This window comes from Hydra vulgaris, chromosome 09 (assembly GCF_038396675.1).
Source record: "Hydra vulgaris chromosome 09, alternate assembly HydraT2T_AEP".
NCBI lineage: Eukaryota > Metazoa > Cnidaria > Hydrozoa > Anthoathecata > Hydridae > Hydra > Hydra vulgaris.
In genome coordinates, this window is record NC_088928.1 from 10,722,121 (window position 1) to 10,749,280 (window position 27,160).

General features: G+C 29.0%; 1 non-coding gene across 1 annotated transcript; it reads right to left on the reverse strand.

The window, feature by feature from the left end:
* Positions 1 to 12,539: 12,539 nt before the first annotated feature.
* trnad-guc (transfer RNA aspartic acid (anticodon GUC)) lies at positions 12,540 to 12,611 on the reverse strand. The gene has a single exon. It is a non-coding gene; the product is annotated as a tRNA-Asp (tRNA).
* Positions 12,612 to 27,160: the final 14,549 nt, after the last annotated feature.

The window sequence follows — 27,160 nt, forward strand, 5'->3', positions numbered from 1 at the left end:
CATTACAACGTCATCGAGATGGAAAAGTTAAAGTAGCTGGTGGTTTGTCTCTGGGTGGAAAATTTCCTGTTTTTAGTAAAGAATTTGAATTAAAGATTGTTACACAAGTTCAGATTATGGAAACAGCATTATTTGGCTTGACAACAATAGATGTGCGTCGCCTAGCATATGATTTTTCTAAACAAATGAGAATCGATAATCCTTTTAATAAAGAGTCAAAAATGGCAGGAGTGGATTGGCTGCGAGGATTCATGCCTCGCAATCCACAACTTTCTATTCGAACTCCACAAGCCACCAGTATAAGCAGAGCCATTGGCTTCAATAAACCAAAAGTAAATCAGTTTTTTTCAGTATACAAGTCATTATTTGAGGAACATAAGTTTTCAGCCAAACAGCTCTGGAATATGGATGAAACTGGAATCACAAATGTCCATAAGCCAGGAAAAATAATTGCAACGAAAGGCAAACGACAAGTTTCGAAAATAACTAGTGGAGAAAGAGGTGCTACTGTGACAGTTGTGTGTGCAATGAGTGCAAGTGGCACTTATGTCCCACCCTTATTTATATTTCCCCGTAAGCGAATGACTGATAGGCTGGCTGTTGGTGCACCTTCAAGCTCAATTATTAGAGTTAGCTCCAGTGGATGGACTGATTCATCTTTATTCATTTAATGGTTAACACATTTTGTTGCTGTGACTCATGCATCTAAAACTAATGAGCAATTAATTGTACTTGATGGTCATCACAGTCACAAAACACTTGAGACAATTAACTTTTGTCGTGACAATGGGATCCATCTCATAACTCTTCCACCTCATTGTACACACAAGATGCAACCTTTAGATTGTACATTTTTTAAACCATTGAAAGTTGACTACAATACAGCAGCAAGCAACTGGATGTTATCACATCAGGGGCATAGAATTTCATTTTTTGACATGGCAGGTATTTTTGCAACTGCCTACAACTTTACTGCAAACGTTGACAAAGCAATCAATGGTTTTAGATGCTCTGGTTTGTACCCAATAAATGACCTTATTTTTAATGATGAAGCCTTTGAAGCAGCTTTGCTCACTAATGAAGCTGAGCCATTGAAAATCTGTCAGCAATTTAGTGAATTGCCTAATTTGCCTCTTGTTGCACCTATACAGTTGGCAAATGTCATGAGCACAACAACTACTGCTGCAAAATTGAAGGCTGTTGATGATGCAGTTTTGCCAATTGTTGATGAGTATCTTGGCCTTAATTCTCCCTTAAATATTTTGGAAAAGATTTCTCTACGTCCCAAAATTCCTGTTTTAAGACAACGAAAGAAAAAAACAGAGTCAGCTGAAAACCTTACTTCTTCACCTTTCAAGAAGCGACTAGAAGAGCATGAAAACAATGTAAAAAAAAAGCAACAAGCAGTTATATTGCATAAAGAAAAAGCTGCACTTAATAAGGTGATCAAGCAAAAAATGAAATCAATAAATTTAAAGACAAAAAAGGTGAAAAAGCCTGAAAAGCAGAAAGCAGAAAGACCTAATGGCATAAAGAAACAAATGAAAAAGAAGAAAGATATGGTTTCTACCTCTGAAATTTTTATCACTGATACAACTCTATGCACCATATGCTCTTGTCCATACAATGTGCCACCATTTGATGATTGGACACAATGTAGTAAATGTACATCTTGGTACCACTTTTCATGTGGTCCAGATGATTCAGACTTATGCTACTACTGTGAGTCATAATCATGTATATGTTATTTGAACATTTATGTTAGTGATATAAATTAAAAAAAGTTATTTATCTTCAAGACAATTGCATAGAACAATTGCAGTGTTTATATTTCAGTTATTTTAATAAAATGTAAAGAGTTTTAATAAAGAACTATTAATAGCTTTTATTTTAACTGGTAGTTATTTTTAACAACTGTTTAAAAGGTTTGGAGCAAGATGCACTCTTTGGAGCATCTTGCCCTACGGCTGGGGCAAGATGTCTTTTTGCACAATTATTAGTTTTTTAATTTTAAAGTTTATCACCAGTAATAAAGTAGTTATTTTATTATACCAATGTCTTCTCTTATAAGTAGACTTTGATATTAAAAAGAAAAGTTACAAGAAAATGTAAAAGTATTTGTTATATATGCTAAAGTTTGTTAAGGGGGGCATCTTGCCCCACCCTACCCTACATTCTCTATTTAAAGTTCAGAAAATGTCAATTATGCAACATTCATAGATTGAATATGAAAACCAAAAGAAAATGTAATTCCGTAAGATACTCTTCAAATTTTGGAACAGTTGGCAGTTCAATGTTGGAATGACAAGCAGCAACGAACAATATTTAAAAATACTCTTGAAAAAATTATTCCTAAATGATTCTTTTATATTTTGTTTTAACCTTTTATTCTTGGTTAATTTTAAACTATATTTGGATGGTTGTTAGTTTGTATTTTTACCTTGTAAACATATTTCCGAAGGGTGATTAATAATATTGTAATATATATATATACTATAAAAAACAACAAACTAATGTTAATAATTGCATGCATAGTGGTTATCGTTTTCCATGCATAAAATCATTCTTATATTTTCTTTATTATCACCCAGAGCCGTGGCTAGACTCCCCCACACACCCCAACTGGGGGGCCCAACATTTTTAGGGGCCCTTTTTGTAATTTGAAATTTTTTTTTTTGTATTTTTTATAATAAGAATATTTGAATATATATATATATATATATATATATATATATATATATATATATAGTTACTGTTACTATTAATAAAAAAACATGTCCTTTTAAACACGATATTACCAAAATTAAGCAAGCGTGAAAAAAGCAATAATATTTTTCATGTAGAAAAAAAAAAAAAAAATTTAACTCCCGGGGTCCGATTTTTATGAAAAACGCGAGGTTTGTAAAAATCTGTCAAACCGTTAAAGAGAAACTATTAAGCAGCAGCCAATCGTGCGAAGAAATATATTTATCTAATTCGCATATTTTATTAGGTGCAGATATATTATTATTTGTATTTAGATTACATATTTCAATGTTTATTTATTTATAAATTATAAATCGCTTTTTATTTTTGGCTATTCACAATTTATGTTGGCCGGTTCTAGACAAGAATTCAGGAAAGCCTTTCTAGGAAAGAAACATGAAAATTCTTGCTATGATAGAAAAAAACATGATTACTTTTTAGGATAGAATAATTGGAGGATAGAAAAGAAGAAAGAAATACATATATCCTTTCTGGCAAAGAAAAATGAAAAACTTGCTAGCAAAGACTTTTTTAGGATAGAAATCGCACAAGTAAAAGTCATTTTCTTTCTAGCAAAGAAAATTGGAAAAACGTACTAGCAAAGATTGAGATTGTTTTTAAAGAAACAAATGAAAAACTGTTACGCTTTGCATTTGTTTATTTTAAAGTTCAAATGATTATAAGGCCATTATCATTATTATTATTATTGTTATTATTATTATTATTATTATTATTGTTATTGTTATTATTATTATTATTATTATTATTGTTATTATTATTATTATTATTACTATTATTATTGTTATTATTATTATTATTATGCGTTGTTAGTTTTTTATATTAAAAAAAAATAAACAATGAAGGTTTCCAAAAATTTATAATTATATTTCGATAGTATATCACGATATAATTATTGGTATGAAAAAAGTGAAAAGTGGTGCCACTAAGAGAAGAGAAAAAGCTGCAGCCAGGGAGGAAATCGCAAATCACCCCAAGCAAACACATTCTTTGAAACCATTAGTTCAGACTAGAAGTGTTTCGATACCAACAGAAACTACAAATAATTCTGATTGTCATTATTTGAATACTAGAGTAGAGTCAGATAGGTTGATATGCGAGTCTACGTCAAATAGCATAACAATTCCGCCTCTTTTTCTCAGTGATGATCCTTCTGAGTGGCCAGATAATGTTTCTGAAGCACAGAGGTGTGACATTGTTAAACGTGGTTTCAAAAAGATCGAAATTGATTTTCCATACAATTTAGAAAGAAGACGATTTTCACTGAGTTATTATAACCGCAAGATGAAGAATGGAGAAATCTTTGAACGCACATGGCTCACATAATCTTTGAACAGCAATAAAGTGTTTTGTTTTTGTTGCAAACTTTTTGGGATAACTTCTTCACCATTCCGGCAAGGAATGAACACTTGGGAAGGCTTGTCAAAAAACTTAAAGAACACGAAACATGCAGTGCACATTTCAAGTGCTTTGAACAATGGATGACTTTACGAAAAGGTTAACTGATATTTTCCTTAATTTATTGCTTTGTTACTTTTTTTTTCTTAATTAATTTTTTTTTCCTCAATTTTTGGTAATGCAGGCATTGCAAATCAAGCTACCATAGACGAGAAACAACAAAAGTTGCTTCATAAAGAGCGGATATTTTGGAGGGCTGTGTTAGAAAGGATACTAGACGTTACCTTATTTCTTTCTGCAAAAAATCTTGCATTCCGTGGTTCAGACACAGCCATTGGTTCAAAGAGTAATGGATACTTTCTTGGGGTGTTTGAATTACCGGCTAAGTATGATACCGTTTTCAATGAGCTTATGCAAAGAATTCAGGACAAAGAAACCAAGGAGCACTACTTGAGCAATGACACACGGAACGAGTTGATTAGACTTTTAGCCAGGGAGAATGAATCCAAAAATCTTTCTAAGGTAAAAAACAAATGAGCATTATTCTGCGATCAACCTCTCTCGACATATTAGCTAGTGAAACAAATGCAACAAAAGCGTTTCTTTATGAGTATCACGAAAATGGATTTTCTGACGCACAAGGCATCAGAAATCGCAGAAGTATTGGGTATTGAAAAGGTTTTTCGATGGTGCGTTCACGAAAAAACTTTTTTAACGAAAATCGATTTATTAATACGAGTGTGCTGATTACACTTGGCAACCTGAACATCAGTATAAAGCAGATTTCTTTTTGCCACTAATTGATATGTCAATTGCATCAGTAAAAGAGCGTTTTGAACAGATCAGCATTGTCACAAAGCTTTATGACTTTCTTTACCAATCTGAGAGTCTTATCAAAGCTTGTAATGAAAATTCTCTGTCTGCTTATTGCAAAAATTTGCAAATAAAGCTTGCTGATATAGATTCTGAGGATTTAGAATCGGAGTTAAAACGTTTTGTCATAGTTATAAAGGAGGCAAAAAATGCTTTCCTAAAATCTGCATATGGCTTCCTAAACTACATCTACAAAGAAGAGCTGCAAGAAACTTATCCCAATCTAGTTATTGCGTTACGAATCATTCTTACTTTACCAGTTACTGTTGCAAGTGCAGAACGTAGCTTCAGCAAGTTAAAACTAATTAAAACATTTCATAATTAGTATAAATAATCTTGCTTCATTATACATAAATACGTGTAGCTTTATTTCTTTGTATTTTTAAATGGGTCAACAATGATCAATGAACGTTTGTCTTCCTTAGCAATGCTGTCTATTGAGAACGAGGTTGCAAGAACATTAAGTTATGAAGGCTTAATAAATAAGTTTGCAAGCATGAAAACACGTCGCAAACCCTTTTTTGATGGTTCGCGACATATTTCTATTATCTGCGTAATGCATTTACAGTAGTTAAAGAAACTCTTCACTAGTAACTCTATATCAATTTAACAATTATAAAATATATCAAGTTGAATTTAAGCGTTAAATTGATTGCATTTAGTCTTATGAACGACGACGTTAAAATATGTCAGGTACCCAGCTGTTTTGAAGTAATCTGTAAAATTTATCATATTTTTTAGAAAAAATAAATAAAAAAATTGGGGCCGTAATGGCTAGTTTTTTTTTTTTGTGGGGGGGGGGGCCAAATCCACAAGCCATGGCACTGATATCACCATTATATTTTTATTTTATTTGACTTAGCTTTTGCATTTCATTTATCTTCAATGCCTTTTTTGAAGCTTTCAAACTATAAATATGCTCACTGATTTATTTTGTTTTAATTTTATCTTCGGGTCTCTAATTTCTGCCCTTGAAGCTTTGATAATTTTTTCTTTTTGCTCTACATTTTGCCTTAAAACCCTTAAGACATGCCGTTTACCTTAATAACGTCTTTTCTGGAAGAACTAGCTAACTGAGAAGACAAATAAGATAACCAACATTTTATTTATCTTAGGAGTCAATCTTTTCTAGAAATATGCTTATCTAATGCCTTCGCTCAATAAACTGCAGATGTTGATGGTTCACTAGTTAATAAAGTTAAAGCCCTGATATGGTCAGATTAGACTACTGAAGAGTATGCAAAAGTGTATACTGAACTACTTTAACAGTTTGAAATCATTGAGCTGTTAAAGATGAGGAATAAATATTTTTAAAGGGCTCATTACAAAATTCAATAAAATGTTTATAGCTTGTAAACCTTGAAAATTTTCTTGCCCAAGTTTGTGAACTTTTTACAAAATGCATTACCAGAATTTAAGTAGTTATGAGACTATATTGCTTTGCAACATATTGAGTGAACTGACTCACCATTGTTTGTGAATATAAAAAGTATATGCTCATTCCTATAGTCTATGGTAATGTTTGTTGTACAATCAATGTTTATTTGTGAATGTAAAGCAAAAGTAGAAATAAATACTTTTAAGTTTTACCATTAAAAAACACTTCATTTTGGGTCCTATGACACGGAAAAAAAAACAAGAACTTGGTACAAAAATTGAAGAATTAAAAAAACTTACACCATAAAAAAGTTACTCTTAGACATTAGTGTATCATAAACTTTTTAAAGAAAATGACTAATGAATATTCAATTTACATATAATATAAAAATTTTTTCAAATACAGATATATAGTATATATATATATATATATATATATATATATATATATATATATATATATATATATATATATATATATATATATATATATATATATATATATATATATATATATATATATATATATATATATATATATATATATATATATATATATATATATATAAATGACTTGTTCTTTTAACAAGTAACAATAGTATATTATAGTATTTGTAGTTCAAGTTTCTTTTGCCGGTATGCATAGTTTTGCATTTTTCTTTATTGAAGTTGATTAGCCATTTTTTCGTTCCATTCAACCAGCTTACATAAGTCTTGCTGTAACGTTCGACTGACTTCTACGGTTTTAATGACTGAAATAATTTTTGTAATACCTGCATATAATTTGCCATAATTAATTATCTCATGTGTTAAATCATTTATATAGATGACAAATAAAAGGGGTTAAATAACTGATCCTTGTGGTACTCCATTCATTACTTTTTTCCATTTATAGCTGATTGTGCCAGGAACTAATCTTTGTGTTCGTTCGCTTAAAAAACTTTTTAACCAACGTATTAAATGTTCTTGAATTCCATATGATTGTAATTTTAATAATGAACTTTTATGCCCAACTGAATCAATATAAATAATATATATATATATATATATATATATATATATATATATATATATATATATATATATATATATATATATATATATATTAGCTAAATTTCAAGTACTAGATGTATACTATAAATTTAGTATTTTTTTTTTAGAAGTTATGTATATACAAATACTTTTTGCATATACTTAATACATTTGAAATACAATAAAAATCACAGTGTTTATATAATATAAATTACACTATTTCCTAATAACTTTGGTACCTAATAATATTACTAACACTTATCACTAAACTTTTTTTTTACTATTTTCAATACTTTTTCAAATTTAATTTTTTACTCATAAAAATATCTTCTATAAGAAGCAATTATTAATCTTCAGAGGCGTAGCTGGGATTTTGGCGCCCTTGGCTTTACATACTTTAGCGCCCTTTTATGTCAAAGTTGAAACTTTTTTAAAAAACTGCATGTCAAAAAAAGAAAAGGAAACAAATAATGAAAAATATAATATGTAGTTTTAAAATTTTTTTTATTGCTATCAATATTTTTTAATATAAAATGTTACTCTTAGTACATTAGTAAAAAACCTAAACAAATAACTCTTAAATTTAACTTCCCTTGCCTTAGGATAGGCAAATATTTCATAATTATGTTATCAAAATCTATCGTTTTTAACTAAACAGAACATTTATAGACAGAAGTGCTAGTGAAGATGTCCGCTCTTGGCCAGATATCGATCGTAAATAGTTTTGATTAACTTCAATTTGCTAAAACTTTATTCATCTTTAGCTACAGTTATTGGCAATGTAAGAAACTTAAAGTTTTTTTCCAAATAACATATTTTATCTGCGATCATATCCCAAAATGCTTCAGCCGTTAAAAAGTTAAATTCTTCTGCAATATTCTTAAGATTTTCAAATCTTTCAGTTAATTGCGTTGTTATACTATCAAGTACTGAAAGACATGAAGTTTTGATTGTATCGAAGCTTTCTATTTCATCTTCAGCGAACTCCCCAGGTATTTTTTTCTTTTTTCTTTTTTAATCCGACAAAATATTTTATCAATTTCATAATTTCTAAAATATTGAAAGAAATATATAAGGCCTTTTATTAGTATAGAGGACTTGTAAATGTCCTGATCTCTTTTTGTAGATATAAATTTTGCATCTCCAACAGAACAATATTTTGAATTTCATTTAGCAATGAAATAATAGGTACTAAATTTTCTTTTACAGCATTAACTGCATTAAATTTCGAACACCATATGGTATCAGGAGCCACTCAAAAATGTTTACACTACAATACAAAATTTCTAGATAATAGTTTCAAATTGAAATCACAGCACTATACTAAAAACAGGTATGATTAATGAAAATATAGCTCTACATCTTTGCATTTGAAAAACTTCATTTAACACTGATCCTTTGTCAAACGTGAAGCAAAGAATGGCACAATTTTAAAGAATTTGTAAATTTATTATCTTTATACAGACTATTATTTCATTTTTTAGCAAAAAGATAAACGAAAACTTTGGCGCCCTTCGAATGTTGCATCTTTGGCAATAGCCCATATGTCAAAGCCTAGCTATGCCTCTGCGTATCTGATGTTTGTTTTCTTTTTTACAATTTGGGAACAATTTTTATCCAACATTAATTTTTTTTTAGAATCATTTCATGCCAAATTGAATATTATTACCAATAACAAATATTATTAAAAGTATATTAATATACAATATAGAAACTTGCTAAATGGATAAAAAAGAAAGTTAAAGCGTGACCTATACAAACTAAATTTTGATAAAATTATAAACTCATGTAAAAATTTGTCTAACAATCAACTTTATAATTTAAAATATGCCTTGTCAAGAAGAGTTGTTGGGGAAAAGCTATACCATGAATGGTACGATCCCAACACATCCCAGTCTGTTTTATATAATAGCAAAGTAGAAAAAGTTAGTAGTAGAAAAAACGACTCAGTTCATACTATTTCTTACTGGAAAGATGATGAAAAGGATGTCAAAATTGTTGACTATTGCATGAAAAAGATCACACTGCAGTATGATCTTTTTCATGCAATAGTCAACAATTTTGTTGCAGGTTTTGTTTCTGTACTTCAAATTTGACCCTTGCTAAAAGATACCGCAATTGTTGTGACTTGGTACAAGATACCACAATTGTTGTGACTTGCAAAAAAGTACTACAAGTGTCGTGACTTGCAAAAATGTACTGCAAGTGTTGTGACTTACAAAAATGAACTGTAAATGCTTAATAAAGGAGTTGATGGAGAAATTATTAGGTTGGTATTAACTATTAAATTATAATTTTTGAAATAAATTCATGATACAGACTTTCTATATAACCTCGAAATTAGGAGGGAAGGGTTAATTATTTATAATTTAATAAACAATCAACTGTTGTATTAAGCATCTGCAATTAAAACAAGTGCTGTGACTTGTTATGTATTTTTGATAGACTGTTCTGGCCTATCTTCACGTGGTGTCTATTGTTAAAAATGATTATTGTATAATTTCCTTAATGGAATTTATCATTGCAATCATTTAATAAAAGCCAAAACAAAACTATATGAAATGAAACATTAAAATAATCAAAAATTATTGTTACTTGTTAGTAACGTTGTATTTGTTTTTACGATTGAAAAGAGCCAAATTTTTCGTTTACTTCTATCAAGCACTAATTGCAAAATTTAAAGATTTATGAAGGTTAGTAAATACTTGTTTTGATTACCTTTTTTACCGCTATTGACTAAAAATCGAAGTCTCTCAGTAGTAGGAGAATGTTCTAGAAACTTATTCTCCGATTAATTAAAAATGTTTGTTCCAAAAAAAGTTTTTCTACGCTTTTTTAGATCTAGGTAAAATCTTTTATAACATATTTTTATATAAAAAAGAATTTATCAAAATAAGTCATTTTTGATACTAAAGTGCATTAAACCATCGCCACCAAACCCAGCTCCGTTGCTTACATACACCTTTCATATATTTTTGTGGTTTAGTATAAATTTATAACAACTTTTTTGTATATTTAAATTACTAATGTCTTAAGATAGAATTTTTTTTGAAAGAAGAGTTTAATTTCTTATGGTAAAGGTGGTGATTTATTTCCACCTCCATCACACTGAATATGCCCAGTGGTTAGAAGTTAATATGAATTTATAGCCCACTCTAACATCTATCTGTTGATACCAAGATATTTGTATTTTGATAAGAATTGACAAAGTTATGACAATTTAAGTGAAGAAAATATAGTTTTAAGCACAGTTTCTTCAACAAATCCATGATACCGTCATAACTTTCGAAGGAACTGTTCAATTTTTTCACCTTTAAAGAACTGTATTGATCCTCTTTCTAATGATTTATAACAGTATAGTATTTAAACAATTTAAAATTTTTATCCAGATACCTATTATATTAGAGATAATAATTCTGATGTTTTCAATTATTAAAGATTTATTGACATTAAATTAATGATAAAAAACTATATGTTTTTACTACACTATTACAAATTTTTACTACAAAAAAATACAAAAAAAATCTTTTACTATTCTACTTTTTAAATAATATCGTTGACAATGGTATCTAAAAATAATATCGTTGATAATGGTATCTAAAAATAATATCGTTGACAATGGTATCTAAAAATAATACCGTTGATAATGGTATCTAAAAATAATATCGTTGATAATGGTATCTAAAAACAATATCGTTGATAATGGTATCTAAAAACAATATCGTTGATAATGGTATCTAAAATGATAAGAAAGTTTTTAAAAAATATACCACTAAACACGTTACTAACGTGTTTAGAGGTATATATATTTTTTTAATTTTTTTATAGAAATAGAGGTATATTTTTTTTTTAATTTTTTATATGAAATAGACCTGCATTAAGATACACCTAATATAGGTGTATCTTAATGCAGGTCTATTTCATAAGGAGTCATAAAGATATATGTTTAAAGGTGTTAAAATAAGTTTCGTTAATAAAAACATTATCCCAGATACTAGATTTATTTAACATTTTATCCATTTATTGTTTTGTATTTTATTTTTGCTGCATTTATTGGGGAACAATGGAAAAAGAATAGAAAATTTTTACGCTGGTTTCTAATAAAATGACTAAAGTATTCAGATACGGTTACATACACAACCCTCGGAATTGGGGTCGGCATTTGGCAATGTATGTATATATGTATATAGGCATATGTGTGTATATATTTGTAAAAGTGTTAGTTCTTTAGGTCGTTCGTTAGTTCTTAGTAGTTTCTATCAAGTCTTCTAATATACTGATTTTATTTAGTGTTAATTTTTCGCTTTTTTAGTTTTTTTTTATCCTTTCTGTTAAGGAGCGAAACCCAATTTTTATTATATAGTGGCTCCACTAAGAAGCAATTTGCCGACTCTAATTATTTTTCTGTTGAGAATATTATGCGATATATAATGCTGTATATAATTATATTCTCATTACTCATTATAATCATTTTAATTTATATCTTTACTTTTAACTCATTTCTTGTAAATGACCAGATTCTCTTATGTATATTATTTTCGACAATACGTTACTTTTTGCGTCCTAGAACAACGATGTATCTATATTCAACCCATCAAATAAACAAAAAATTTATAAAATAGTCGATCAAAAATAAATTAACTTGAAAATTCTTTCAATTTAAATCTCTGCACGTTAAATCGAATAATTGTTCGTGCTTTTATTTTGATGTAAAAAATTTTTATTTTGATGTAATTACGTAAACGCAATACGATAAAAATTAAATGCAAAAATTAAAAACTATGTTTACTTATAGAAAGGGTCTATTTCATTTAATATAAATTTCTTATTTCTGAATAAACAAAATCAAATCCAAATTAATTATCAATTCTATTTATTTATAGATTGTCCCGTTTACTCGGTAGAAGAAATTTAATTTGATTAGCCTGATCTTTCCTTCGTAAAAACCGGGACAACGACAACCCTATTTATATAGACTATTTGTAACATATTTCACATATGTAAACATGTAAAAAGTATGTAACATATGTTACATGTTTGTAATAATTGCTTTGCAAATAAATACTAAATTTTAATTAAAATTGATCAAAACGAATCTCCCCGGCGGGGAATCGAACCCCGGTCTCCCGCGTGACAGGCGGGGATACTTACCACTATACTACCGAGGACACATTCGTTACTGAAATTAGTATTATTAAATAACTAATATATCCTCAGTAGTAACGTCGATGATAGTTTATAAAATTTACAATGAAATATAACTATTTTTACCAATAAAGTTAATTTGACTCGTTGCTTGACTAATTTTTATTTTTAGTATTAAAATTTTTTTATTTCTATTATTAAAATTTTATTTCTAGTATTAAAACGATTTATTGATCAATAAATTTGTCACACCAAATGTAATGTACAATTTGTAATTATTCTTGTACATACATCAAACTCGTTAATGATGTCATCAAAATCAAGGGCGTTGAACATTTCATTGAAACTATAGCCAGACTAGACAAACGTTCTTTGCCAATAGTTAATCTCATAAAGCTTTTTAGTAAATTTTAGTTTACCAAAACTTCTTTTACAGGTAGCAGCTGTGACTGGTATCCGGAGGCGATTTTACTGTCGAGTGTTTCACCCCCCTAAAGAAGGAGATTTTCAAGTTGTAGTTGTTTTACGAATTAAGTTGGCTAGTCAGGTATTTGACATAATTCAGTCGGGTAAAGTTTAGTTTGGAGGACCTTTATCTTTTTTTAAGAAGCCAGTTAGTACTTTTTAAGGACTCACCTCCCCCCTTCCTCCCTTCCTCATTTTATTCGTAGAGTCACCTCTACTGGTATGGTGAGGTAGATGCGAATAGCAGTTGCTGCGTTAAGATAAGCATCAGCCCATTTTCATTTATAAACGGAAAAGCTTCAGTTGGGCTAGATTTTTCGAAATTTTCCATCATTGCAGCAGCTTGATATTTAAAATGTTTTTATATTAAAGCATGTTTGTTTTCCCGGTTAGTTAAAGAAAGAATTTGAGATCGGAAATCTAACTCAATCTAATTAATCTATCTAATTAATTGGGTCATCTGCTTCTTGTGGGAGGCATCTGTAGTGCAGTCAAACAGAACAAAGTAGTATTTAGCTTCTTTGATGTTTGACAGTATTTCATATCTGAGTTTCTGCCCAAATAACTCAATCAGCTCTCTTTGAAATATAGGAGAAAAGTAGGATGTGGTGGTTTTCTTTGCTTTAACAGATGCAACGTGTTTAGTCACGGGATAATAGTAGCTTATCAGCTCAATCAAGTTCAGAAAAATTCCACTGTTTTGTTGACCGATGACTTCTGTTGTGCTGTGTTCTGTTCTGTTGACTGTGTTCTGTTGTGACCGATGACTTCTGTTCTGTTATGTGTTATGTCATAAAGGGCAACATTGTTTTCAGTACAGAACAGTATTGCATTAACAACCACTTTCAAGATGCCTGTCAACTTTTTTATCTCTCCAATGATAACTATCTGCAGATCAGAATCCGCTGTCTTTCCTTCTTCAAGACTTTTTTCAAGAGTTTCAAAAGTGAAACTCTTGATTCAGAAATATCATATATTCCACCGGCTTCAGGAGAAACTTTCAACACAAGGATCCAGCAACATGACTTAAAGTAACGGAAAAACAAAGAAGTAATTAATTTATTACCTGCTATTTTTTAGATAAATATATAACAAAAAAGCAATCATCATGTATCATTCATTTTGATTTTTAATGCAAGTATAGTTGATAGAAAAAGATACTCCAATGGTGTATTACAATGACGTTGAAAAGCTTGTAGATATGGTACTTCATCACAGACATCAAGAAACAAATGATGTTGATACCAAATTAGGTGTAGATGGAGGGCAAGGATTACTAAAAGTTACTCTATCAATCACCCTCAAACCAGAGTTAGAAAATAATAAAATCGCCAATAATTTGAGAAAGTATAACGAATATGAGTTCAAAGGTTTCAAAGATTTAAGTGTACACAAAACTATTGTACATACATATTCGCCTTTTTGCCTTCATTGAACGAAAAATACTATAATCTGAGGATAATTTTGAATAAACTGAACATTCCTTTCTTAGATTACACATTATAAGAAGATCTAAAGTTTTTGCTAAAAACGGTTGGAAAACAAACTGCAATATCAAAACACCTTTGTCCGTTTTGCATAATCTCATCTCCTAACTTTCAAAAAGCTGATCATAATTCTTTAGAAATGCAGATTATACGACCAATGGATATCTGATGGTGCAAAATTAAAAAATGCAAAAATGAACACAAATGTTGTGAACCCATTTAATTAACCGGGGATAAAAATCAAAAAGTAATAGAGCTTGTAAATATTCCGGATCTACATATACTATTAGATGTTGTATACTAAATTTTAAAAGAGATTGAATTAAAATTTGTTTGAAAACAAGGAGTGTTAGTTACAGTTTGTCAACCGATATCAGTCTACAATAAACATATACAGAGTATCCTAGCAAGGGCAGCATCGTTTGGAAAGCAATGTTTGCAATAAATTGATTAAAAACATAAACAGCTTTGACTGCAGATTATGTAACGAATGATAAGCATCAATTAAATCAAGAAGGTGTAGTTTTCCATACAAATAAGTACAATCCGATAGGTAACATGAGTCAAGTATCTCCCTATGACTAAAATACGAGTATCGTATTTTAATTACGAATAGTTGGATAACCAAAGTTCAATTTATTTAATTGAGTAACTAATTGATTAAACTAATTTTTAAGAAATTGACTAAACTACTTACATGGACTTTTTTAATGGTGGAAACCTACACACCAGTGAGCCACTGCACGAATTGCTTATCTTTCATCATTTCGGACGAAGATGTTGCATCACAAAACACCAAATTTTGTAAAGATATTATTTTGCTTTAAAAATAATGTCGCAAGACGATAACAAGCAGCAATTGAAGTAATTTCCAACTGTTTAATTGATTTTTTCATTTTTGTCAACCCATTTTAATGAATGTTTAGTATCACGTCTGCAAACTATATGTTGCTTTTCTTGATCGTCGGAGAAACCATTTTCATCAAAATTCTACAAATGACATGAAGTGTTTATTTTAAAACCTGCTTTGTTGAATTCTCTTTGCAGTGTTTTAAAATATTTTGCGACTTTTTTTTGCGTGCAAGAAGCGGCTCTAAGTGATGAAATACTGCAAACGGCTTTGGTCTTTGGTATATGTTTTTTTTGTGTGTGTGCGCAAGTTTTTTTGATTCAATTTAAAAGTTGAACGAAAAATTCATAAAGGTTTATTAATCAGTTTAAACATAACGAATTAATAAAAGCCTTGTTTGCCAAGCAAATAAATGCCGTATTTTATTCAACCCCATAGTTTACGCTTTCTATTTTTAACTCGTAACTAGTTTTAAAAAGTTTTAATTTTAAAAATTTGTATAAATTAAGTATTTTATTTATACAAGTTTTTTAAATTTAAAAACTCTTTATAAATTAAGAAATATTATTTAAATTAGAGCGCATGTGCTTTTAAAATTGATTATCCCCTTCGCTATTACTTTATTGAATGCTTTTTGCAGATCCCTCCTCCCCATAATTGCCCTTAGATACTTTATTCAAATCTAAAGCCCTATATATCACAAATATCTATTTCAATACAGTTAATTTACTTGCATATCTGTAAGTTTATTTTTCTGAGAGGTTAGTGCGATCAATTGCCTGTATTTCGACAACGCGACATCAAAGGTCGCGTTGTCAAAATGCAGTCAAGTCATAATTAACTTTACTTAGGGAGGACGTTTTTTTCAGGCACCTCTTTTTAGTAAGTCCTTAAAAAAAGAGTCCTACGCGAGATAAGTAGTATTATAAACAAATCCTAAAACCTATTGCGGACTAAAAATGGAGTTGCCTAAAATGCAAGTTTTCCTTACTCAGGGTCAGCGTAAAGGTAGTAGCATGTGTATGCATAGAGGGACACTATACCACTATCCTCCCCTATACCATACATCCTTTTATGCTAATAATAGGTGAAAAAGAAACTGAATTTACATCTTGTATTTTTAAACGCCAATTAGTTTTTTTTATATTACTAATGCAAATTTATACGCATAAGTTTACTTTTTGCGTTTAAAAAAGTACCTTTGTTTTCGGTTGTTCAGAATAGATAATGTCCATTGGCGTTAAAGTAGTTGGTAGTTTTTAGAATGTTATAAAATTGGAGGCAAAAATTGCATAATAAGTCAACTTGCTCCGGTCACATGATCAAATAACAAATTTATGAACTTTTTTTTCAATTTTAATTTCAAATTTTTCTACTTGCAAACTAAAAATTCATGCTGGCAATGAATCATTATGATAGCATAAACATTCTGACAAAGTATTATTGCTTCATGACTGATAGTTTTGCAATAACTCAGGGGCTTAATAAAGTTCGCCATTTGGTCCCGTCTTTCCCTACTTGGTATATGTGATAAATTAGAAAAACAAACATTACTAAATTTTTAGATTTGTGTGTACATATTTTTTTATCAAACTGTCGCGGTCGAGACAAAAAAGAAATGCTGTTTTACTTTTTTCTGTAAAGTAATTTTATAAAAAAAAATTTGATGTATAAAAAAACTACATTTGTTATAAGAGTCGGGGTCGTGACGGCAAATGCAGCTTTTTTATTTTATTTAATTTCACTAAAATGATTTTTATTAAAACATTAAAAGATGAACTATTCTTGGGATATGCTGCATAGTTTTACCCATTAGTAATTGCAATTATTTAACAAAAGGTTTATTAAAACTCGCTATAAATAGAACTACTTTATTTTAAAAGCATATATTAGTTTAAGCTTCTTTTCTTGCTTCAAATCATAACACGGCATTTGATTAAAAAAACCACTAAAACATTTTTTTAAAAATCAAAAAAAATGTTTTCTAAATTACTAAAGTTTAAAGTTTCATAAGCTGTAACGGCTAATTACTAAAAATCTGGACAAAACTAAAAATTAAATAACTTTTAATCTAGAAGACCTATTTTTTTTGTTTTAAAAAGAATAAAATAGCAAATTTATTCTAATTTTAATAAAAACGTTTATCTTAATTCAACAAGACCTTGTCTTCTTATTGTGTCGAGTCTTCTGCTAGTAGACTCTGCCATGCGTTGTACCAGCTCTTTGTCAAATTTCTTAAAACAGTAAATTATTCTTGAGCGTGATTGATTCAAATTCTCTGCCTGCCAACCATTTTTGTAAACATCTCTTTTGATGCAAGACCAAAAATCCTCAATACAACGACATTAAGGCATATTTGGAGGGTTTTCACTTTTTGTTACAAACTTTATAACATTTTCATTCAAAAACTTAACAGCTTTGTTTGAGTAATGGGCACTTGCTAGGTCAGGCCAGAATATGTATTTGGTATTTTTTGGAAGCTGTTTGATGTGTGGTAATAGTTTTTTAGTCAAACATTCATCAACATAAATATGCTGGTTAATAGCTGTTCCAGAATGTACAATGTATGGAGTTGATAGGCCAAAAAGCGAAATGACCACGTAAACCAATAATTTTTCTTTAAATTTCTTTTTTTCTTTGAATTTAACATTGTTTGGTGTTAATTCGATGTTACTTAAACGGAAATTATCATTACCATTAATTTGGCTGTTCGAGAGAATAAAATAAAACTCGTCATCAAGAACCCAAATAAAATCTTTATAATTTTTATAAAGTTGACCACACAAACGTCGGTTTTTTGCTCTTAAACGTCAGGTTTTTTGCTTTCTCCGGCTCTCAGTTCGACTTGGAATCTTCATTTGTTTTCTTTTTTTATTGATGTTTTGGTTTTCAGTGTCTTAGAAATAAGTGACTGAGAACATTTGAACTTTTTTGAAGCTACACGCTGAGAAATGCCACATTTATGGTCAAAAAGCTTGGTAAGTTAACTGATGGCGCGCTTAGTCATTATTTTCGGCTTTCTACCACTACCAATTTGCCTTTCAAATGGTTTATCTTTTTCTACACGTTTAATAATTCCATATATAGTCAATCTTGATAAGTTTTCTGCTTCAAAATGAGAAACAGTGAATGATTTAGGTTTATCTGAATTTTCTTGATAAAAATGGTACACACGTTTTCTCTGGAGCTCTTCGTTTGACGTCATTTTTAATACTAAATTTAAAATATTTATATAAAAGTTAATATATATTTCAAAAGAAGAATAAATTTGCAACATTTTAAAAATTGTTTGAAAAAATAAGTATTAGTTGCATATAGATATATGATGTAAGCAATTTTGTCCAGATTTTTAGTAATCACCCGTTATATCATAATTCCATTCATTCTTGTAGTGCTCCATTCATTTAATATGAAGTTTTTAAAAAAGCTTTTAAACAAAAAGCTTTTAAACAAAAGGTTACAAGCATAGTCCCAAAGAATTTCAATGCAGTTGAATTTTCATCTGTTTTATACTTCCATGATAATATCACTTATTAACAAGCTTATTTAATCAATAATGTTTAATCTGAGAATTAAAAACAAAATAAAAATAAATGAAAAAAAAACAAAAGAAAAAACATTTAATACAACTCCATGTGAAGAAATAGTTTTATGTCATAAAGTATTTAAAATAGCTTCCAAATATTTGGTAGCTATTTAAATATTAGGGATTTCCTATACATGCGTAAATATAATTGACAAAGAGAAGATATTTTTTTATAGAAATACTAAAATTAGTTAACTAATAGTATTAAGAGTCAATTTTTATAAGAATGAGGCAAGTTGAAATAGTTGAGTGATTGAATTTTCTTTAAGTTTCCATAACTCAATGCGGTTCAAAAGATATTGCGGTTTGAAGTTCCATAAAACGTTGTCATTGAATTGTCTCGATGTAGCAACTTCGTAAAGTAAAAAGTTGTTTAAAATGAGAGGAAGTGCTGATTTTTTATAAACGAATATAATATCAAATTTTATACATTTAGGAAAAAAATTGATTTTTTGAAAGATGTGCAACATACTTTTTCCCATTACCCAAAACTAACGGAGCGGCGTTCAATAACGCAAATTCTGTACTTTTGAGCACCAAGTCTCTGGTTATTCAAGGATTATATTAGTATGTTATGAGTTTTTAAGAAAGAAAATCTGTGTTTTTTTTACTGCAAATAGATGATCTTTGGTTGATTCATGATTTAGAGTTGGACAAACGAATAAACAATGATTTGCTTATTTGTTTGTCCAACTCCAAATCTCTCAACAAAATTGAGGCCGAAGCGATAGTTACTGAAAGTAAATTTAAATTTGAGCGCAATATTGATGTTACAGGATGGGCTATACCTATACGTAAGCATACAAGATTTACAACTAAGCAGAAAGATTTCCTATATAGAAAGAGTTCATAGCTGGAGAAGTTAGATGTTTTTTTACTGTCTAAAGTCTTTTTGAATTAAAGGTATCTTCATTTCGGCAAAACCACCCATTGAAGTCTTTTAATTTGTTGAAAGTATATAGGTGTATAAATTGTTTTCAAATAACTATAGTTTAATAGCTCGTTGGTACATCGATCTTTTGCTTTTCAAAGATAGCATAAATTTTATCGTTTTTTAATGCAGGTGAGGTTTTGAGACATTATTTTTTTACTAAGATTGAGTTTTAAATCAGTTCAACTGTATTTGCAGTTTTCTTTCCTAAAAACATATAAAACGCTAGTGTAAGCCTTGATTAACCAGAGACTTGGTGCTCAAAAGTACTGAATTTGCGTTATTGATAGTTTTGGGTAACGAAAAAAAGTTGCAGATATTTTAAAAACTCAATTTTTTTCCTTAATGTATATAAACTTGACATTATATTCGTTTATAAAAATTCAGCACTTACTCTCATTTCAAACAACGTTTTTAACTGCATGAAGTTGCTAAAACGAAACATGGAAAACTTTGAAAAATGTCAATGTTTTATGAAACTTCGAACCGCAATAACTTTTGAACCGCTTCGAATTATGGGCTCAAGTTTTCAGGCTTTTCTTATAAAATAATTTAAAGATGTCCCTAAAATTTTCAAGAAACTCCAATAACTCAACTATTTCAAGTTGCTGATTTTGCCGCATTCTTATAAAAAACGACTCTTAATAACATTAGTATTGTTAGTTAATTAATTTTAGTAAAAGTAATAATAACAATAATAAAAGTTATAATAAAATTAAACACTTTAATGTGTCTGTTAATTTAATTTAATTTAACTTTAAAAAAATCCACTTCTAATAAAAGTTAAATTAACAGACACTTTAATGTGTCTGTTAATTTAACTTTAAAAAAATCCACTTCTAATAAAAGTTAAATTAACAGACACTTTAATGTGTCTGTTAATTTAACTTTAAAAAAATCCACTTCTAATATTCAGTATTATTTAATCTAATGTTTTTAAAAAATGACAATTTTATATGGCATGACCCCTTAGTTTTGATAGTCGCGTCGAGCAATTCGCGTTAGGAGCAAAAGTTAATGCCGTGTTGTATGCGTCTGTAATTATATGTGTACGTTTTATGTGCTTCTGTGATAAATCTAGGCAAACGTTGTTACGAATCAAAAAATGTTTTTTTTTTTCTTTCTAAATTGAACTACTACACCTTATTGCCTTTAAGTCGGCTAATTTTTAGTTTATTTTAAGTCGGCTAATTTTTAGTTTATTTTAAGTCGGCTAATTTTTAGTTTATTTTAAGTCGGCTTATTTTTAGTTTATTTTAAGTCGGCTAATTTTTAGTTTATTTTGGCATTTTTTCATTTTAGTTTGACAATTTTCATTGGCTGGTAAAATTTTCGTGACAAATTAAAATGAAAATTGCCTAATTAAAATAAAAAAAAGCAAATGTTTAAACTAATTGTTATGTAAATATTCTTTAAATTATGTAGTTATGTTTGCAATATTTTCATTAAACTGTTTGTCTGTTGTTAAAATATAGTATCATAATAGGGGTTATATTTATCTGTATTGGGTTAAAACTGGCAAGTAAAACAACTATTTTTTTTAATTTGAAAAAATTACTTGACTAAGTTTATTCCTAGGCAATAAATAAAAAAACAATAATATTTTAATATATTATATACAATATTAATACAGTACTATACAATAATATTTTAATATATTATATAACAATAATATATTAATAAATGAATAAAAATATTTTAAATAATATTTTATAATATTTTAAAGAATTAAAATATATAAACAATCCGATAATTTAAATTTAACATTTTATTTAAAATATAACAATATTTTACAAAATATTATGAGATTTATACAAAGGGGCTATTTGAGAAGCATATTGGGATTATTTGGATATTCCAGCACAATATTCTCTATTAATTGTGAACGTAAAATTTTGTATTTTGTGCTACAGTTAATGTTTTAGTGCTTAAAACTTTACCAAAATCTGCTTTTCCACATCTTGTCTCAGTTAATGGAAAAAACGTCATATGACAATATCTCTGAAAAAAACATGATTTCTGAACAAAGACCGTCCAAAGTAAAGATGACCACAGTTAAATTTCGACAGCCAAACAGTGGAACTCAATCATCCGTTATAGCAATAAACAGCTAAAAGATATGCGTCATGACAATTGCAAAAAAAATTTTTGTTTGTTTTTGTGGAATTATATGAGTAATTATGAGGAATATTATATGGAAAATATTCGTAAAAAAACTTCATAATGACAAAATTAAATTTCATTTTTTATAAAAAATAATAATAATAAAAAATATAAAAAAACAAAAATCCTAATAAATACAAGGTATATTTAAAACAACAACAACAAAAAAATGTTTACTTAAAAGATGTAACGTTTGATTCTTTTTTCTAAAAAAAACTCCTTATCAAATAAATGAAAAAAATCCGCCCCCACTTTCAATAAGATGAATAGTTAAACAATAACTATCACCTTTTCTTATAAAACCACTGTGTGTCCTTTTTATGTCCTTTTTTTGGCAAAATAATTTTTACTTCTTTTTTACTATGGTTTCCCTTTAAAAAATTGTCCCTATAGATGCTGAATTCAAAATCTTCAATGATAACAATAAGTATGAGTTTTGGTAATGATTTTTTATTACGTTAACAAAAATAAGAAACAAAGTTTACATAATATAAACATTTGGATATTGAATTTTTGGATTGGATACTGAATCTTTTTAGTTCCTGTGTAATGAGAAAAGAATGACAAACATCACCAAAGCGATGCTTGACCAAATTTTGGCAAATTACATTACCAAAGCGACGTTAGACAAAGCACTACCCGATTTAAAAAATGAACATGTATCTGAATTACAAACTATTAAAAATTCAAATAAAAGTATTCTAGATTTGTATAAATCAGATTATGAAAAAGAAATATATCAACTGAAAAATGAAAACGCACACTTGAGATCACTAATGACACAAAATGAAACTAAACAAGCACAAATTGAAAAAATAGTTACTAGCGGACCAGTTACATGGTCATCAATGGTAAAGAACGAGTAACTACATCAAGTAAACGCAGCAATAAATGAACAAAAAGACAGAGATAGAAGAAAGAAAAACATAATCATTTCGAGTATCACAGCAACAGTTACTGGGACCAATGAGTAAAAACAGGCAGAAACTGACAAATAAGTTAGTAAATTATTTAACTATATAGGAGCAGCCACCAACCCAGTTCTTGTCAAAAGACTAAAACGATTTCAAAGAGGCGCAACAGCAAGCATAAATATCGTACTACCAAATGCACAACTGAAAAAAATATTAGTTATACTAAGTGACGAGTCAGAGAGAAACCCAATATTAGCCAAGGCAAAGATACTCGGGGATAAAACAAATCCACACTACAAAGGTATTTACATTTCACCGGGTATGACACAAGCAGAGCAATATAAAATATGGAGCTCAGAAAACTAAATGACGCAAGAAGACCAGGTGATCCCTTTCGATATGCGATACGTGGAACCGGACTTGTTGAGTTTAAATGTAATGTTGAGAACGGAAAAAGAACTAAGCAGTTTTAATTGCAGTGCTAACCAGTATTGCCTAAATTTTTTATATACGAATGCAACATCACTTGGCAACAAAATAAAATAATTTAAAATTTTGTGTGAATCAAAAAAAAGTCAATATAGCTGGAATTACTGAAACATGGTTTCAAAACTCATCCATTGTATATAATGGATGAGTTTTCTTATTTTTCTTTTATATAGTGTAACCTTTTAAGTGTATACACTTAAAAGGTTACACGGTATACAAGAAAAATAGATCTGGTGAGCGAAAAGGTGGTGGAGTACATAGAGAACAACCTCACATCATATGAAATAAGTATTGGTAATCAAGACAGCAAAATAGAACAAATATGGGCTGTCGTTGTAATTAGAAATATCAAATACCTCATTGTATGTATATATAGACCAAACAATCAAATACAGACATGAATGATTTTAGACAAACTATACATTGTTCAAAAAATAAAGTTGATGAAAAATAAAGATGATAAAATATATGCAGATGTTGTAATACTAGGAGATTTTAATTTTCCAATTATTATCTGGAATAGTGGATATGTTGAGAGTGTAAATAATAGAAAAAATTTAATTGAACACATATTTACTGATATAATTAAAACGACAAATTTTTATTTCAGCATGTTAATATTCCAACTTTCAACTTTCAGAAAAACAGTGAAAAAACACACTGGACTTGATAATTCCAACGATAGTAACAGAATATATGAGCTACAATCACATGAAGTCCTGGGTTGTACAAACAAGGGACACAGTATTGACATTTAAACTTGAACTAAACATTAAACAGAGTAGCAGAACACCTATAATATAAATTTGACTTCACCAGAGGAGACTACATAAAAATAAACAAAAATGTTAACCCAATCGACTGGAACTTCTGTTTTCATAAATCAACAACACAACAGATGTACGATACTTTTATATCAAACATAAACTATCTGAGTAATTTATATATACCAAAAACTGATTTTGATGCAAAACACAAACACAAGAGAAATTCATGGTTTAGCAATAACCTTAGAGCATTAGTAAGAATGAAAAAAGATGCATAAATTTAGTAGCCAAATGGTAAAATGCAGAAAAGATCAGTTCTTACAAAACAATAACAAAATAAATATCAAAAGAAGCCATATTAGTCAGAAAGAACTATAAAAGAAACCTGATAATAAAATCAAAATCAAATCTGAAACTTCTCTATAAATATATTTCTGTCAGAGGAATACAAAACAATCAGTTAAAGCTGTTTTGAACACTAATGATACTGTAACAAATAACCAAAATGAGATCGCAGATATTCTAAACAGCCAGTTTCACAGCGCCTTTATAAACGAAAGCAACACATTGCTAGGCATAGCAGATAAACTAATAAGTCACACACTTGATTTAAATGACAATTTTATTGGTAATCTGAATTGAATTGAACCATTAAATACATACAAAGCGTGTGGTGCAGAAAATTTACATCCTAGTTTATTAAAGCAATGGGAAAAGTCAGTAGCATTGCCACTTACGTTCATCTACAAATCATCTTACAAAATAAGTAACCTGCCTCTACAGTGATGTGCAGCAAATGTGACACCAATTTTCAAATCACTTTTTAATTCACTCTCGATTTTGTTATACACAATTTATTAAAAAATATACCAGTGGATGTTATAATGCTGGATTTTGCATTTGTCGCTTGTGTGGCAAGGCATTTGATACCGTGCCACACAAGCGACTTATGTTAAAATAGAACGCATATGGAATAAAAGCAAAATTTTTAAGTTGGATTGATGCGTTTTTGAATAATCGAATAGAAAGAGTGGTTCAAGGTGATGCAGTGTCAACATAGAGAAACGTATTATGGGGTGTTACACAGGGACAAGGATGGCAAAGAACATAAGAAGTCTGCAGTACCAATACCGTTTACAGACTCTAAATTTAACAACATTTTCAAAAAGAAGACAAAGAGGAGATCTTATTCAAGTATTTTAAATTTTCAATAAAATCGAAAAAGTAGAACTTTTAAACAAACAAACTTCCTAAAAATCACACAGAGGTCACAATAAGAAATACAGTAGAGAACAAACCAAGTTTATACCGAGGCACGAATGTTTTATAAACCAAACTGCAAATTTAGGGAACGCATTGACATAGACCTTTTCATAAATAAATGTCCGCGTTTCAAATCGAGGCTTAGGTTGTACCGTTAGTAAACAAACAAAATATTTCATTGCTTAAGAGCGACTTTCTGTAAGAACCAGACAAAGCTTAACAGTGACCCTCTTCAAAATTGCTAATTTTTTAATATGTTGTTGCTATTCATACTAGAAGCTCAATTCCAAAAAATTTTCAGAAAATATTGATTGGTTCTTTAGATATTAGATGTCAAAGTTTGACTTGAAGATTTTTCGAAATATTGACCAAATGGTGTTGAAGGCATGTTTAAACTCGAAAAAAACAAACAAAGTAAATACTTTACAATGAGTATTTCACTTGATTATTGTTTATTGGCTAGTTTAGACCAAAAATTAATAAAATTGGTAAAGAAAATTTTTTTCCTTGACTAAATATCATGCTTTAAAATATGCAAAAAATGATTTTTTTGTCATTTTGGATCTTTGTTTTCATTCGAAGCCGCGAATATCCCTTAATTTTTTTTTGTTATTATAAATCTTTACCTAGTTAAGTACCTAAAAGCATAAAAACACCTGCGGAGAAGTAAAGGCTATGCCGCAAAATCCAACTCAAAAACGAAATTATAATCTTTTGACGTATTGATTGTGACACGATTATGATTAAAGTCCTGAGTTCACTGTAAACTTTAATTTAAAAAACTTGTATTAACCTTTAATCTACCTTATTTATAAAAAATACCTATGGGGTATTGCAATAGTTCAGAAAAAATAACATATAAATAGTAAAGATATTTTCTAGGTGCTTCTATATTTATTTATAAGCACATGAATGCAGTATGTTTCTTTGTTACTCTATCATCTTTTTTGAGTATAATTTTTACTCCTATGTTTCCTGAGTATGATTTGGAGTATTATTATTTTATATTATAATAAACCTCTTCTGCGCATTTTTAGTTAGTTAAGATTTTTTACTTTTTTAAAAACATTTTGATTAAAAGTTTACAAAAAAAATGTTGACGTGACACGTGTTACAAAAAATGACATGTGTTGTTGTTTTGAACGGAATAATTGTGAAACTTACATGTGACCTATTCCAAATGTAGATGCAATGTTGGTGATGATGTTAAACTATAAATAGGAAACATCACAAAATATATGAAACACCTATTAATAGATGCACAACAGAAAAAGGTAAAGAATGATACATGTAAACGACTAGATAAAAAACAGCATTTTGTTTGAAAGACTATTCACAGAAGAAATTACCCGTGAAGTTTAGAGAGGGTTAGAAGGGCTACTTTGGAAAAAAAAGGCATAAGTATGCATATAAATGGTTTTTTTTTTCCCAAAAATGACATTCTCAAAAAGCATGTTTATCAAACAATTTTATATCGCTGCAATCAAGGTGTTTGCTCTGTTATCTCTATCGCGAAATCAGTTCTTAATTAGTTTCAACAAGATGAGCCAGAAATAGTAAATATTTTTGCAAATCGGATGATGCTAACTATTTAATTGAATCTATGTATAAACTCTGCAAAAATAAAAACTTCTACGTACGACTTTAATGAGCCTTG